The sequence below is a fragment of the Nicotiana sylvestris genome, chromosome 4 (assembly GCF_000393655.2).
Source record: "Nicotiana sylvestris chromosome 4, ASM39365v2, whole genome shotgun sequence".
NCBI lineage: Eukaryota > Viridiplantae > Streptophyta > Magnoliopsida > Solanales > Solanaceae > Nicotiana > Nicotiana sylvestris.
Genome location: NC_091060.1, coordinates 46215778 through 46234339, shown reverse-complemented (window position 1 = coordinate 46234339; position 18562 = coordinate 46215778). Strand labels below are relative to the sequence as shown.

General features: G+C 34.1%; 1 pseudogene; it reads left to right on the top strand.

The window, feature by feature from the left end:
• LOC104244862 (uncharacterized) overlaps nucleotides 1-12632 on the top strand; it is a 30395-nt pseudogene extending 17763 nt beyond the window's left edge.
• The last annotated feature ends 5930 nt before the right edge of the window (nucleotides 12633-18562 follow it).

The window sequence follows — 18562 nt, the reverse complement described above, 5'->3', positions numbered from 1 at the left end:
AGTCTTGTATTGTAATTGTTATGACTCTGTTGTGTTTTATTGCGCTCATATGAGGATTATCATAATTGTCCCCTTGCCGGGATGTTATTATCATTATTGTTCCCTTGCCGGGATGTTACTATCGTTATTGTTCCTTTGTCGGGATCTTATTGTCATATTTTTGTTCTCTTGACGGGATGTTTGTTTTAATATTATTGTTCCCTTACCGGGACCCTTTTATGATTGGTGTTGATAAAAGAAATGGGAGCGGCTTGCACGCCTACAACGGTAATATGTGAAATGGGAGTGGGTTGCACGCCTGCAACGGTAATATGTGAAATGGGAGCGGGTTGCATGCCTGCAACGGTAATATGTGAAATGGGAGCGGGTTGTATGCCTGCAACGGTAATATGTGAAATGGGAGCGGGTTGCACGCCTGCAACGGTAATATAAGAAGGGGAATGGGATGCACGCCTGCAACAGTATTACGTGTGTACCTGTCTTTCTATTTCCTTATTTTTGATGGTAACTGATTTATGGTATTCCTTATGTTTCTCTACTGTCGTTCTGTTGTTACTTGTTGCTCCACGCAACATGTTTCCCCCGCCTAATTTTAGTTGTAATTATCTGCTTCTATTTCCGCTGTATATGATTTAACTGCATAGGTTTATTTAGTAGTTCTGTCCTGGCCTCTTCACTACTTCACCGAGGTTAGGCTAGGCACTTACCAGCACATAGGGTCGGTTGTGCTGATACTACACTCTGCACTGTGTGCAGACACTGATACCGGAGCGCTTGAACCACAGTGAGGGTGTTGTCTTCAGTCCACACAGGTGACCCGAGGTAGTTCTGCAGACGTCCACGGGCCTTGGCGTCACCTCCAATCTTTCCTCTTTTTGTTTTTACTTATTCAGAGACAGACCTATGTATTTCATTCAGACTTTGTTTGTAGTGTTCTTAGACTGTCTATGAAGCTGTGACTCCAGTTCTGGGTAGTATTATACTTCAAATTATGTAGCAGCGTTCAATTGGAATATTAAGTTTCGGCTTCCGCATTTTCCGCTTGTTTAATCATATTCCATTGTTTAACTACTTGGTATTTTACATTGTTTAATATGTTTAAATAAAATGGGAGATAAATTCTCAATATTCGGCTTGCCTAGCTTCCACGAGTATGCGCCATCACGACTCCCGAGGGTGAATCTGATGTGCAATTTTAATTTATTTTAAAAATTTAGTACTTTTTAATGAAGTAAAGATAAATATATTTTAACGTTTTAACCTAATGTTCAGAATGTAGATATATTTTATAATTTATTTATTTCATAAGGAATTATCTAAAGTATCTGTTTTAGACTAATTTTTCTGAATTTTAAACAAGTTTACACTAAAAATAATTTTTTTAGAGGCTAAAAGCTTCAACAAAAATAATAATTACTAGAAGTTTAATAATAAAAATACCATAATATTTTGGTGTAGTACTATATAGTTCGATCATATGCACTTTTATTTTTGTCTATTATTGAATAAAATGCTAAATGAAAAAATTAAACAAAATATCATACTTACTAGGGGAAATAATTTAGAAAGAGGGGGATTGTGCATGAAAAAATTAAATGCATTGTGGTTAAGCTAAGTGGCAAGCTACTATAAAGCCACTTGGCAATCTTAAAGAGTTTGTGGAAGATTGTCAAATAAGAAAATATCACTTAAGAATTATGTATGGAGTTCCATTTATTGTAATTAAATTGAATAAGAATTCTTTTTTCAAAAATAAAGTTCAATCATTATTCTAATATTTTCTAACTGAAATTTTTTATTTGGAAAGTAAAGAATTTTGATATCAATAGTATTTGGATTCCTTTTTTAATATCGAGTGAGAAGAATATATCCTATCGTAATCTTATGTGAAATTTTAATTTATTTTAAAAATTCAGTACTTTTTAATGAGTTGAAGATAAATATATTTTAAGGTTTTAACCTAAAGTTCATAATGTAGATATATTTAATAATTTATTTATTTCATAAGGGATAATCTAAAGTATCTATTTTAGACTAAGTTTTCTGAATTTTAAATAAGTATATAATAAAAATAATTTTTTTAAAGGCTAAAAGTTTCAACAAAAATAATAATTACTAGAAGTTTAATAATAAAAATACCGTAATATTTTGGTGTAGTACTATATAGTTTGATCATATGAACTTTTATTTTTGTCTATTATTGAATAAAATACTAAATGAAAAAATTAAATAAAATACCATACTTACTAGGGGAAATAATTTAGAAAGTGGGGGATAAAGGTAGTGTTAGAGAATTTATACTTTGAATTAATTTAAATGATAAAATAAAGAAAATAAATAATTAATACTCACAAATATTATTGATAAATTCAAATATTTTATAGTGAAAGATTAAAATAAATCTATATATATTAAAGTAGAAAGTTTGCATTGTGGTTAAACCAAGTGACAAGCTACTATAAAGCCACTTGGCAATCTTAAAGAGTTTGTGGAAGATTGTCAAATAAGAAAATATCACTTAAGAATTATGTATGGAGTTCCATTTATTGTAATTAAATTGAATAAGAATTCCTTTTTAAAAAATAAAGTTCAATCATTATTCTAATATTTTCTAACTGAAATCTTTTATTTGGAAAGTAAAAAATTTTGATATCAATAGTATTTGGATTCCTTTTCTAATATCGAATGAGAAGAATATATCCTACCGTAATTTAATGTGAAATTTTAATTTATTTTAAAAATTCAGTACTTTTTAGTGAGTTGAAGATAAATATATTTTAAAGTTTTAACCTAAAGTTCATAATGTAGATATATTTAATAATTTATTTATTTCATAAGGGATAATCTAAAGTATCTATTTTAGACTAAGTTTTCTGAATTTTAAACAAGTATACAATAGAAATAATTTTTTTAACGGCTAAAAGCTTCAACAAAAATAATAATTACTAGAAGTTTAGTAATAAACATACCGTAAAATTTTGATATAGTACTATATAGTCTGATCATATGCACTTTTATTTTTGTATATTATAGAATAAAATACTAAATGAAAAAATTAAAAAACAATATCATACTTACTAGGGGAAATAATTTAGAAAGAGGGGGATAAAGATAATGTGTGAGAATTTATAGTTTGAATGAATTTAAATGATAAAGTAAAGCAAATAAATAATTAATACTCACAAATATTATTGATAAATTTAAATATTATATAGTGAATGATTAAAAATAAATAAAAAGATTAATTTAAGAGAAAGAAAAACCATATCCATTATAGTATATTATAATAGAAGTAGCAGATAGGCATATAAAGTAGGTGACAAGCTAATAAAAAGTTAAGTAATAATGTAACCATATCAAGTAACGGGTAACACAATAACAATAGACAAAGAACAAAAAATAGAGATTATTTTTGTAAATAAATAATATAATTGTAGATATATAGAAGGATTAGCTATTTAAAATTGATATAAGAAATTTTTTTGAATTATTATGAGAAAAAACATCTTATATAGATAATATCATGAAATCGAAAACATAATTTATAAACCAAAAATTTAAAACGTTTACAATGAAATAATGCCAAGAAACAAATTAATAATATAAAGATGTATTAAAATTGTATGTAGTTAAGTTATAAAAAAACTAAAGTCAAAACTCTATACAAAAACAAAAGGAAAAAAAATAATTACATATTGCACATAATACTAAATAATAATTACTAAAAGTGTAGATTTATGGAAAATAATAAAAAGAACTTCTTCGTTTTTTGCATATTCTCAAAAGAATTAGAAAAATTATACGATAATGTTTATATTATAGATACAACACGAAGTGTGAAAAATAATTAAAATATTATATGATAGAAATAATGTATATAGAGGATAATAGAAGTAATGTGAAGGGGTCTATACTTTAAATTTATTTAATAAAATAATTAAATAGGAAAAATAATATTATTGATAAATTTAAACAAAACAATTGGAGCTACGGAACAAAAGAACAAAGTTAAATTAAATTTTAGGGGTAACACAAAACTATATTCATTGTATTATACTAAAAGTAGAGCAATGAGTAAGGACATTAAGTAACGCGATAAGCTAACAAAAAGTCACATGGCAATATAGCAATGTTGCATTATGGTTAGAAAATTATGACAATATTTGTTATAGAATTTAATTTAAATTGAAAGACGGGATATTTATTTAAATTTAAATAGAAATATGGTAAATAAAATTCTTTTGAATTTGAATGGAAAGAAAGTTAAATTTGAATTGATTGATTAACTAATTAGGAAAGCTAATCAACACATAAATGTTCCAATTCAAACGAGAGGCTCAGCGAGTGAGGGGAATTGTTCTAAATAATGAGAAAGAGTTTTTTGAAATTTGAGTTCACAATAAAAACAACAGAAAAAATAAAAACGTGTTTGTTACTAGAAATAAGACTAAAAAATCTAGGTTCGAACCCATAATCATAATTACCGCATTGTTGGATCGAAACTTAACTTTCTTAACTACTTTAGGGATAATGTTTAACTATGAATCGACGCCGACATAGGCTAAACAAACGTCAATTGTGTTGCCTTACTATAAAATTAATTATCCAATATTTTATAATTTGTTTTATATCTCAATTGTTTGGAAGACATTTATTTTTATTTTTCTTTTAGTGCTAGCAGTTGTTATGCTAAAATAGATAAGGAGAGAGGATATATTCTTTTCTAATGGCTCATGTATGGACAATGACCTTTTGGCGCGTTGTTAATATTTATGTTCTCTCAAATTGTATGAGCCAATTGATCGAGCAACCGATGTGGTCAAATATATATATATATATATATATATATATATATATATATATATGTGTGTGTGTGTGTGTGTGTGTGTGTGTGTGTGTGTATGTATGTATGTATGTATGTGTGTGTGTGTGTGTGTGTGTCAATTAGAATGGAATAGATTTGGATAGCGTAAGCACATAGATGAATATATGTCACAACCCGGATTTTTCACCCTCGAGAGTCGTGATGGCACCTACTGGTGGAAGCTAGGAAAGCCAAATTATTCTAATTACCTTTTCCAGTTTTAATCCATTAATACTGATGAGTAGATATCATACAAATAGCGAAAATAATTAAGCGGAAGACAAAATCTGATTATTTATCTTAATACAAACTGCGTAAGTCTAAATATAACTTTACCCAGAATTTGGTGTCACAATTTCACAGACGGTCTAAGAATACTACATACAAAGTCCGAAAGATAAAAGATACACTATTTCTAAAATAAGTAAAGGAAATAGGATAAAGGAAAGATAGGAGGTGACGCCAAGGCCCGCAGACGCCTGCAGGACTACCTCAGGTCGCCTGCTGGACTGAAGGCAGTAACCTCACTGCGGTCCAAAGTCTATAATACTGGGATCTGCACAAAAGAGTGCAGAGTGTAGTATCAGTACAACCGACCCCATGTGCTGGTAAGTGTCTAGCCTAACCTCGGCGAAGTAGTGACGAGGCTAGGACTAGACTACCAAATAAACATGTGCAGTTATATCATAAACAGCGGAAATAAAAGCAGATAATTACAATTAAAATTGGGCAGGAGAAACATGCTTCGGGGAATAACAGATAACAACAGAATATCAAGAGAATATAAAGAAACCAAAATCCAATTACTAACAAGGATAAGGAAAACAAATGCAGAATTCACTTTCATTTCTTATCTTGTTGCAGGCGTGCAACCCGATCCCATTTCATATATCTCGTTGCAGGCGTGCAACCCGATCACATTTCATATATCTCGTTGCATGCGTGCAACCCAATCCCATTTCATATATCTCGTTGTAGGCATGCAACCCGCTCCCATTTCATGTATCTCGTTGCAGGCGTGCAACCCGCTCCCATTTCATATATCTCATTGCAAGTGTGCAACTCGCTCCTATTTCACATATCTTGTTGCAGGCGTGTAACCCGCTCCCATTTCACATATCTTGTTGCAGGCGTGCAACTCTCTCCCATTTCACATATCTTGTTGCAAGCGTGCAGCCCGCTCCTATTTCACATATCTTGTTGCATGCGTGCAACCCGCTCCTATTTCTTTTATCAACACCAATCACAAAAGGGTCCCGGCAAGGGAACAATAATATCAAAACAAACATTCCGGTAAGGAATAATAATATGACAATAACATCCCGGCAAGGGAACAATAATGATAATAATATCTCGGCAAGGGAACAGTAATGATAATAGCATCCCGGCAATGGAACAATAATGATAATAACATATGAAGCGCAATAAACCACAACGGAGTCATAAGAATTACAATACAAGACTCACGGGCATGCTTGACACCGACGTATAGATACTCGTCACCATGCTTATATGTCGTACTCCACAATTAACACGTAGCAAATAAGACACGACTCCCAATTCCTCAAGCTAAGGTTAGACCAAATACTTACCTCGATGCCACGAGCACAATTCAAGCCTCAATTATCGCTTTACCTCTTGATCGCACCACCAACTCGCTCGTATCTAGCCACAAGTTACTTAATTATATCAATAAACGCTAAATGAATCGATGTCAATACATAAAAATAGGTTTTCCAAAGTTTTACCCAAAAGGTCAAAAATCGCCCCCGGGCCCACATGGTCAAAACTCGAGGTTCGAACCAAAACCCGATTATCCATTCGTGCACGAACTCAAATATATAATTTGTTTTGAAATCGGACCTCAAATCGAGGTCCAAATCCCCAATTTTTGAAAACCATAGGTTCTACCTAAAACACCCAATTTCCCCCATGAAAATCATTGATTTTGAGTTGAAATCATATGAAAAGATGTTAATGATTGAAGAAAACGAGTTAAAATTAACTTACAATCGATTTGGAAGAAGAGTTGTCTTTGAAAAATTGCCCAAGAGTGTTTTGATTTTGAAAGAGTGAAAAATAAAATATTATCGGCTAAATTATAAAATTGCAGGTTGCAGATGTCGTTTGCGACATGGGTTCGCAATTGCGAACCCAGACTTCTGCTAAGTTCGCATTTGCGAAGCAGTTTTCGCATTTGCGAAGTGGGAATTGCGAACAATGTGTCGCATTTGCGACGTCTGGCTAAAACTGGGAGATCACATTTGCGATCAATCCCTCGCATTTGCGAGGTAAGCTGGCATGGGCTATTGTTCGCATTTGCGACAAAGCCTGCAGGCCTGCAATGCAACAGCTGAAGTTTGCAATTTCTCAAGTCTGAAATCTACCATGTGGCCTATCCAAAACTCACCCGAGCCCTCGGGATTCCAAACCAAACATGCACACCAACCTAAAAACATCATACAGACTCGCTCGTGCATTCAACCACTAAAATAACATCAACAACTATGAATTTAGCATCAAAATCATGGAATTTCTTAAGAACTTCAAATTTGCCAAATTTCTCAAATAAGGTCCGATTCACGTTGTTTCAAATCCGTTTCTTACCAATTTTCATAGGCTCGACCCAAATCATATATAAGACATGTACCGGGCTCCGGAGCTAGAATACGGGCCAGATACCAATGGTTTCAAACACATTTCACCTTCAAAAACTCATAATTAATTCAGCAAAATAATTTCTTTCAAAAATTCATTTCTCGGGCTTGGGACCTCGGAATTCGATTCCGGGGATACACCCAAGTTCCATAGTTTCCTACGGCCCTCCGGGACCGTCAAATCACGGGTCCATTTACCTAAAATATTGACCGAAGTCAACTTAATTCATTTTAAAGTTAAAATTCATCATTTTCACAGATTTTTACATAATGGCTTTCCGACTATACGCCTGGACTGCGCATGCAAATCGAGGTGATGCTGAAAGAGGTTTTTTAAGACCTCGAAATGCAGAATTCATTTCTAAAATAAGTGATGACTTTTTGGGTCATCACAATATAATTGCACTATTTGGGATTGCTATTTACACAAAATAAAGCAAATCACAAAATCACAAGGTAAGATTCATTTAATTTATAATTACATGTAAGAACTCATCTTCTTTTAGTACATGTGCATCATAGAAGAATAATATTTAAAGTAGGTTAACATTTATTTAATTATAATATATTAATCTTAACTATATCCCAAATGTATCACTTAAATTGTTAAAAACAATATGACTTTAGCTGTGTGGTTAAAATTGAGGTAACTAGCAAAATTATTAAGCAAATTACGATCCAGCTGTTTTATAAGTTGGTAACTCCCAAAAGTTAGAATATATTGGTTGTTAATAAATTATCATGTATGTATATATTAATTTATCACTGTGTAATTTTAGATTGGTAGAAGTTGATGTTAATGTGAGAATATATTATGCTTAGATAATAATATAATATATCTTTATAATTTAAATTAAGATATTACTAAATGTATTTTTATTTGTTATTACTCTATATAATACGACTTCACTCAGTTTCAATATAGATGAGATAGTTTGACTTAACACGAAATTTAAGAACGAAAAAGGAAACTTTTGAAACTTATGATCCTAATAGTTTTGCGGAGCCATGATATTTGCATGAGTGTAAGAACTTCTCATTATATGTAAAAGAGTAAAATAAAAAATTTAAAGTTAAATTATTTTCAAATATAAAAATGTGTCATTCTTTTGGAACAGACTAACAAGAAAAATATTTTATGTAAATTGAAAGGGAATGAGTTTTATTTTTGAATCATATTGTATTTTTATTTGTTTGTATCATCGACTATATATGGGGTTATAATATTTAAGTTTATGTCAATAGTTATTCATATAATTTATTCTTTTTAATTTATATAATTTAGAAGGATCATAATATTATCCGCACATCGTGCGATTACTAATACTAGTAATATAATATAGAAGAGAGAGAAGAAATATTTTTTTGGTGTAAAAAATGGTGTAATGGTTGAAGTAAATTTGGTGTTACATCATTTTGGTGAGAAATTTGGGGAAAATTTTATTTTGTATCTCATACAACTGACACTAGTTGTATGAAGCAATTTTTTTGTCTCACAGTTTTATGGACCCAGAAGTGTAAAATTGGGGGTCCACAAATTTATGTGACAAAAAAAAAGCCTCATACAATTAGGATAAGTTGTATGAGACACAAAATAAAACTTCTCGAAATTTGATATTAGGGTTGGAGATAGGTCTTAGACTTGACTTTCAGTTCCTTCTTGAGCTGCTGGGTGCCTTTTCACTCCCTCCCTTTCTCTCTGCAGTAATCTAATTAACAGCTTGTTGACTTTGCTTAAAATTTTGATATTTTTCAGCGGGGTATGCTGACGGTGATAAAATTCTAAGGAACAGAGTGTAATGTTGCAACATCTTTTGCATTTGGTCCTGTTCTGTTCTGCTATGTAATTTGAGGACTCTGATTAACATCACAAATTTTATCTTAAGAATCAGCCAGCATGATTCAAGGTATACAATTCCCTCTTTTTCCCCCTTCTTTTTTGCGTTTTGGGTTCTAAATATTAAGCTTAAGACTTATATTCAACTTCTTCTAACAGATAGTAAAAGAAGCTGTTGTTGAAGGGAATAGAGAAGATAGAATCAGTGCTTTACCAAGAAGCATTATATATTATATCTTTGAGGTCTTATCGGTTCAAGATGCAGCAAGAACTAGTGTTTTATCCACAAACTGGAGATATATTTGGACCATGCTTCCTAATATTGTGTTGGATAAGCTCTTTTGCAATAAACAGAGGCGGATCTAGGATTTTTAGTATATGAGTGCACAATCAAAAAAAGAAAAAAAATATATTAAGTGGAAATGATCCCTATTACTCTAGATAAATAACACAACCTTCAACCAAGTACCCTAATCAACCTTCTTGGAGTATGTGTGCCAACAGTTAATATTATACCAATTTAAAAAAATATATATATATACATAAAATATTAATTTTGCCGAGAGACCATGGGTTCACATGCCCCGTAATCTTACCTATACATCCGCCCCTGGCAATAAATTAGCAAAAAGATCTCATTCTTTTTTCAACTAAACAGTAGATTGGATTCTCTTACAGCATATTGGAGACATCGTGATTTTTGTTCTTGATGTTTCAGGAGTAATATTGTCTTCATATGCAAATATTGATAGATGGATGTAGTATGTCACCAAAAATGGTGTCAAGGAGCTAACCCTAAACATGCCAGATATTACTACTTATAGACTCCCTTCGCATATATTTAATTGTCCAACCCTGACATATTTGGATCTCCACAACTGTGTATTCAAACCACCAAATACTTTTCTAGGCTTTCAGAATCTTGCAGACCTCCATCTGAATAAACCCCAGAGTTTTGTGTTATCAATGCCCCCCTTCTTGCCAATTTGTACTTGATATACTGTAACGGCACGCAATACCTAAACATGGCCTCACCCACTGCCGGAGGCAGGATCTTCACGAAGGGGTTCAAAAAAAAAAATTGTGTTGAGGTTTTGAACCCTCTTGACTGAACTATACTTTTGGGTTGTGTTAAGGGGGTTCAAAACTTAATATATAGAGGTAAAAAACAGATTTTGCTTTATATATACAGTGTATTTTTTCGGCGAGGGGGTTCGGGTGAACCCCTTCCGCCCCCCCTAAATCCACCCCTGGCCTCACCGTTGCTGGAGTTCTTGACTGTTCGTCAGAGTCACTATGATCTTGAACTAAATTGCTTTACAACATGATTTAAGAGTATTGGACCTTGTGGTTAATAATCCAAAACATGATGAAAGATCAACTTTGGGAAAGCTTCTTTTTAACTTGCCTACGCTTGAGGATCTTGCTTTGGGCTCAATTGACCTTGAGGTATGAATCATTCATGTTGTTTTACTTGAACATCTTATAAGGATTGTGTTCATGCGATTCTTATTTTAATATTTGCTCCAATTAAAGCTTTTGAGTGCAGACACAGTTTCGAAGCGGCTTCCTTGTACGCTCGACTGCTTGTGGTATGTAAGGTTGGGTGTATGCTTCGGCAAAATGGGTCAGACTTCTTGCTCTCTAGAGTTAATTAAGAGTACCCCCAATTTGAGTAAACTTGAGATTTGGGTAAGAAAGGTAAATGTGGTTATGTGTATATTTAAACATGAGAAGGTAAACTTACTTTGTGTAATTTGACACCATTAGGCCTATGATACCAGCGACAATGCTGAAGCAGTTTAGAAATATCTAGGCACACCAACCTGCTTGGAACGGCCACTCAACCAGCTGAAAGATGTAGTGATACATTGGTTTAACGGTTCAAAAACTGAACTGCTTTTCGTAAAGCTATTGTTAGCTCATAGTCCATCTTTGATAAGGATGAGCATTAAGCGTTATAGAGCCTTTGGTTCCGACGAAGAAAGAAATATCACCACAGAATTGATGCGTTTCCCTAGAGCATCTCCAAAGGCTGAGCTTTTTTATTTGTCAAGTGTGTCTTAAACAGTAAGGTAATGTATTTGGACCCGTTTCTTTCTTGAAACATTGTCACATGTGCAAGAAAATGTTAAAATATGTGCCCCAAATTAGTTACTTAAGGATTTCAAATTCCATATAGTTTAATATACTCATGAACTACTTTGCTCATTACTTTTAAGGTTTTAGTTGGATACTTGAAGTCTCTCATGGTAGTAGTAGAGTAATTCATGCTCTTTGCTATGTTACCACCATGTTAAAGATGCTGGCTTTACAATTACTAGCAAACCAGTAGAGCTTGAGTAATATTTCCAATGAACTTCAGTTAAAGATTCTTGGTTCAGGGCAATTTCTGCGAAGCATTCAAGATTTGTCAAAAGCTTCCAAGAATAAATCACTGTCCAAGTTATCTAACACCATCATCTGGTTAAACTAATTCTCTGATTTACTTTAAAATGAGCTGGTTCTTTAGCAAATACAAACATGTATCGTGGGACAAAGGGGTGACTGGAATACATTATACACGGATATGTTAAATCTCGAAGCTTTGATGGTTATTATGCGAAACCGGTGTCCACCTGCGTGGCAACCTGTAGGATACCTTTTTTATTAAGCTAACAGTTTTTCTAATATTCTTTGTTAGCACGGAAACAGTATTCTAATAAAGGGTCTTATTGTTGCTACTTGAAGCTACAGATGTTCTGTTATATTTTGAGAGTTGATTGGTCTACTCCGTAATTACCTACTCTTAGACAAAGGGGATATGCTGTAGTTTTACGTCTGAACTCTGATGGTGCAAGCAATAAATTAGGAAGACGTCAAAGATTAAGCAAATTGTTCAATTTTCTATAGGTGATTACAAGGTTGAAAGCATGTATATAAGGCTTTTGTTCACCATTCCCAGAGGCAGACCATAAAGGGGTAGCACACACAACATTTTAGGTAGCAAGTTCCTACTATGAAGTCTGGTGAATCAGCTAATAAGGATTGTATTCCTTTAGAATTGGACGCTTCAGTCATGTAGTGTGTTTTTGTATTAACAGTACTGAATTCATTAAAAGGATGAAAGACTTTATTAAGCAACCTTGACATTGTTTTTAGGAGTTTACTTTGAATATTGTTGTGCTCTAGGTGAATGTCGCGAAAGTGCAAAACACAAAAAATGAACTCTGGCCCGGCCATGTTTAAGTGATTATATATGCCTATTTACTGCTGCAAGTTTGCTTGATCTGACATTATATCGACTTCCTTGCAGGATGATCTCCAGGTTAAAGTTTGTATTTTGAGGGCATCGGTATAGTTAATTTTCCACGCGTGTGGCATAGTTATTTGCTTGTTTTGCCATGTCACAGTTGTTGATTGTCAAAAGTCCCACATCGGTGGGTGACACTTTGGGATTGAGAATTTTTCCCTATAAAAGGAGGTCTAATGTTTAGGATTTAAACACACCTCTCATTTGCCTTCTTATCTTCTTAAGGCATTTGTATCTTCTCTCTTTAGTATTATTTCACTTGTATTTTTGGAGTGGAATAAAATATTGGTTGTGTCCGAGGAGTAGGCAAAATTAGCCGAACCTCGTAAATTCTGGTGTTCCTTTTATTGTTGCTTTATTGTCTTATTTATTATTTGGTGGCTGTCATAATTTTTGGTATAGTAGTTGTGACTTATTCACACTATATACATTTGGCTTCCGCAACAATTGGTATCAGAGCCAAGGTACTGTCTTAGTATGCTCTGTGGTTGCAGCATAGTCTGATCTTCCACATCAGAAAAGATTTATCTTGGTAACTGTGTCAAGATTCTGTCTAATATTCGTGTCAAAATGGGAGACAATAAACAAGAAGAATCTACATCAAGTGTCAATAATACGTCATCGTTGGCATCTTCGCTTATGACAAGAATTGTGTCAAATGCGAAATTTGCAGTAGAAATTTTTGACGGATCAGGACATTTTGGGATGTGACAAGGCGAGGTTCTAGATGTCCTTTTTCAACAAGGGCTAGATCTTACCATTGAAGAAAAAAGATCAGATGTTATTGGAGAAGAAGATTGGAAAATTATCAACCGTGTTGCTTGCGGTACCATTCGATCCTACCTTGCTAGAGAGCAGAAATATCCATACACAAAGGAAACTTCTGCAAGTAAATTATGGAAAGCACCGGAGGATAAATTTTTGAAGAAAAACAGTCAAAATAAATTGTACATGAAGAAGAGACTGTTTTGCTTCACCTATGTTCCTGGTACCACAATGAACGAATATATCACCAGTTTTAATAAGTTGGTCACAGATTTGCAAAATATGGATGCAACTTTTGATAATGGTGACTAGGACTTGATGTTATTGGGATCACTTCCTAATGAGTACGAGCACCTTGAAACTACTCTACTCCATGAGAATGACAAAATTTCTCTCAGAAAAGTTTGTTCGGCTTTGTACAGCTATGAACAAAGAAAGGGAGAAAAACAAAAGGGCGGAGAAACAGAAACACTAGTTGTGAGGGGTCGTCCTCAAAATCAAATGAGGACAAAGAAGGGAAGATCCAAGTCAAGATCCAGACCCAGCAAAGATGAATGTGCCTTTTGTCGAGAAAAGGGACACTGGAAGAAAAACTGTCCGAAGTTGAAGAATAAATCCAAACATAACAATGGAAAGGCCATTATGGATTTAAATATAGTTGATTGTGATGATTCAGATTTCTCATTAGTTACAACAGAGCTATCAACATCAGCAGACATATGACTAATGGACTCGGCTTGTAGCTATCATATGTGTCCCAACAGGGACTGGTTCGTGGATTTTCAAGAAGGAAAATATGGAGTCATCCACACAGCGGACAACAACTCTCTTACCTCATATGGAATTGGTTCAATACGATTAAGGAACCATGATGGAATGATCAGAACATTAACAGATGTTCGATATGTACCGGATTTGAAGAAGAATCTCATCTCTGTGGGAGCCCTAGAATCAAGTTACCTTTGGGTACAATTTTGAGAATTTACATGACATTTTGGTAATTGTTTTGTCCGTAAATGTTTACCTTGTTGTAGTTAATTAAAAAAATACAAAAATACAGGCCGCATGCATATTTAGGATTTAATTGTGCATTTAGGAATTAATTAAACCATAATTTGGTTTTCAAGGGAAAAATCACAAAACTATGCATTTTTATTCTATCTGTCGTCATTGTTGATTTTATTTTAACTAAACGTTTTAATTTGTGTGTTAATTATTGTTGAATGTTAATTAATATTTGTGTAGTTTAATTTTGGTTTTAATTTAATTAGGAATTTTTGTTTAAATTAAAAGAATGAAAAGGGAAGAAAATACCAGATTTGGGCCCAAAATTCAATTGAAAATCAGGCCCAATCCATTACATTGACCCAGTCCATGACCTGGGCTTCCAAACGACGTCGTTTAGGTGTATTTGATCTGAGCCGTTCATCTCACTTCATCTAACGGCTCCAGGCTTTCCCAGATACCCGACCTATTTCACCCAAAGACCGACCCAGTCTCCACGCGAGACCAAACGATGCCGTCCCCTTAAGTGAAAAGATCAAGGTCATTGATCATCAATGATCCAACGGCCGAAATTCAACTCCCCCGTCCCGTATATAAACCCTCATCTCTCACCCCACGCCCCCGTAACCAAACAACCCCCTGCACCCCTTCGTCTCTATCAACTCAGAGACGAAACCAATCAGCAAACCCTAGCCGCCGTTGAACCCCTAAGCCTGAAACCCGGCGGCAACGATGCCGGTGACCACCAAATTAACACCCCTAGTGCACCTTGACCCCCTGGACACGAATCTACAAACTGTTTGGCTCGAATCAACCTATATCGTCTCGAATCTTCATCTGAAGATTCGAGCCAAACCTCAACCTATACTAACCGACCCCAAATTCACACCAGTTACTCCCCTCACCTCCCTCGTGACCAAACCAAGCCTGGTTTGGTTCGAATCGAACCAGAAAAGCTGGAACCCCTAATTTGAGCCCCAAGAACCCTAGAAATACAAGAACCAAGAATTTGTCCAAATTAGCAGAGGGTGTGGGGTCTAATAGACCTTAGTCGAAGTGTTCTCCATTGAGAACACTTGATTAAGGTCCATTCGACCTCAAAAGGGTCAAGTCTGAGTTCGGACCTGGGTCATCTAGTTTACTTTGAGGTATTCTTTTTCCCTTTCTGTTTGTTCTATTTTTTTGTTTGGTTGGTTATTCGTTTGTGTGTTTAGAATGATTTTATTTCCAATTTCTGTGCTTTGTTATTCTTCTTCTCCAAATTAGACCTTTTATTTGGTCGAAATTTTCGTCTGTTTGTTGTTAAGTGTATGTGTTAAACTATATAATCGATTGGAATGAGTTTAGTCGATTAATTAGTTTCCAGGGTAATTCCCTGTTTTGTCAGTACAACTTGAATCACCTGTGTGTACTGTTCGATTCTGATCATTAACTATTGACTATATATGTTGTAATTCATATAGTCGATTGGATAAATGTCGTCAATTAGTTTTAACAGGTTGGGATGTTAGAAACCTGCAAATTGTTTAGTTTTAAGGGTCTGTCAGTTTAATACTAACATATCACTAAGCAAATGAATAAAATAGGGATCAATAGTGGGAGTGATAATATGTTAAGTGCCTTTAGTGGCTGGAAATCAGAAATAGCATGGGGTTTAATTTTAAAAATAGAAATGGCCAGTTAAAAGACTGACAGGTTTTTGAATTAACTAGTGAAAAAGGTACTACTTGAGTTGGCTTAGTGACTTTACTAGTGAGAAATCTGTAACAGCATGGGTTTAATGATAAAAAGGTAGGAATGCACATGAGGAGGGAATAAAACAGGCTGAAAGTGAAATGTTTGAATAAAAGAATGGCCAATTCTAGTCTTTAAATAGACTGGATTTTGGACAAGAAAGAGAGGAGAGAGTTGACTAAATTTTGAGAAATCAGAATTTGAGAGCAAAAAGAGAAAAACAAGCTGAACTTTTACTTGAATAATTTCAGGTTGCTTTTCCTTGAGTGTTATTCAAAAATCAGTAAACTACTGCGTCTTGTATCCGTCTCTCTTCTGCTTTGACTGCGATTGCATTCTGGTACTGCTGGTTTTCAATCTGTTACTGGGTTATTCTACTGGTCGTTACTGGTTTTGCTTTTGCTGAACCTGTTGTTGCTGTGTATTTACACTACTGCTGCTTCTACTGATATTCCTCTTCTTTTACTTCCAATACCAGGTACATGGCCGTAACCTTATCGATATTGTAAGCTGAAATGTGAAAGCATGAATACATATGAAGAATGGAATTTTGAAGTTTTAATTTAGTTTTTTTTTTCTTTGTCTCTTTTACTGATTGTGTTTAGGTTATCTCATATATTATTATTCTGTAAATTTCGGTTGCTTTGCATAACTAGGCATCTTGTAGTAATGTATTAAATAATACTCTGTTTTAGTTTGGTTATTAGGTAGTATATGTTTAAGCATGCTCATTACTGTCAAACTGTTTAACAATTGGAGTAAGAGGAAAATAACATAAGTTGGTCTTTAGTGAATCGGCTTGGTAAAACTGGTTAGTTCACTAGCTTGAAGGTTTTAATATTGTCAACAGTAGGTTAATCGTGAACATGTAGCTAAATTTAGTTAAAGTATGAATTTAAATTAATTTCGTGAATTAGGCATTATGGCATGATTTGAGTTCAAACAAGACGAGTTAACGTTTGAATTTAATAAACTTTCGAATATGCATTAGTAATTAAGATTGATTCTAGTTTCAAATAGTCGTAAATAATTAATTCCAACGGTTCAAGTCATCTAACAATGCGAGTTTAATCTAGTTATAGGATAATTAGTTTCTTTTGAACATATTATTTGTCGATTCCGTAGTTTATTTATAATTTCAATTTTAGTAATATTCCTTTCCGTTAACATTTGTCTTAATCTAGCATTTAATATGTTACGCCCTTTTTTTTAAGCATGTAACTAATTAGGATTTTTTCTCTTTTATTTTAGAAACGAATTTAATAGAAATGTAGTCACTTTAGGATATCCTTAAAATAAATGAGGCGAGCCTCGCCAAACAAAGACGCACAAACTGCGGGGCCCTCAATAGATGTTAATAATTACTTAGATTTCGGGAGTGGCCATTTAGCGAACTTCACGGCTTTCCCCAAAGATAATAACGCGTTAGACTCTTTAGACGCGATTTTAATTAAATTACATGCTTAAATTCGGGTGCGCATTTATGTGACCCAAATCCAAATCTCAACGGAGTCGGAACGTATTAACATCCACGGGTGCATTGATTGTGACGTGGTTCGAGATGCATTTTCACGACGTTGCAATTCTATTAAAAAATAATAATAAAAGCGGTTTAAACTTAATAAAAGCACACAAGTCATAACATGTATAAAAATCAGATATTTAGCCATTACAACAATTTAAGCGACCGTGCTAGAACCACGGGATTCGGGGGTGCCTAACACCTTCCCTCGGGTCAACAGAATTCCTTACTTAGAATTTTTGGTTCGCAGACTTCATTTGGAAAGTCGAAAATTTCCTCGATTTGGGATTCAAGATAAACCGGTGACTTGAGACACCAAAAGCCAAACCTTTCCCAAGTGGCGACTCTGAAATAAATAAATAATCCCATTTTCGAATAATGTAACTTAAAATGGAAAAACTCCCTCACGCATTTATCTTTCGGGACAGGTGCGCAAAAAGGAGGTGTGACAGCTCTGGCGACTCCGCTGGGGAGTGAACCCAGAATCTCTGGTTCAGGGTTCAAGAATTCGAGCTTAGAATAATTGTTATATTTGGCTTTATTATCTGATCTTTATTACATGTTTGGGCATAACGTGCTAAATATTGCCTTTTACCGCTTTGATATTATCTTAACTGTATATAAACTGTGTTGAAACCCTCCTCTTCTCATCTTCGGGGATGTGCTTACTAGTCGAGACTCCCTTATTCTGTTAGTGTAACCCTGAAATAAGAAAGAGTCCGGACAAGTTACAAAGCCGGACGATCTCGCGGGTCCCTGGTACGTAGCCCCCTCCTCGACTCGAGTTATCTGCTCGGGTACACAGTCTAGAACAAATACCCAGGTTACGAACCTAGAATAACTCAGCTTCATGCCGGATCCCTAGTAAGAACGTTTGTTTGCATCA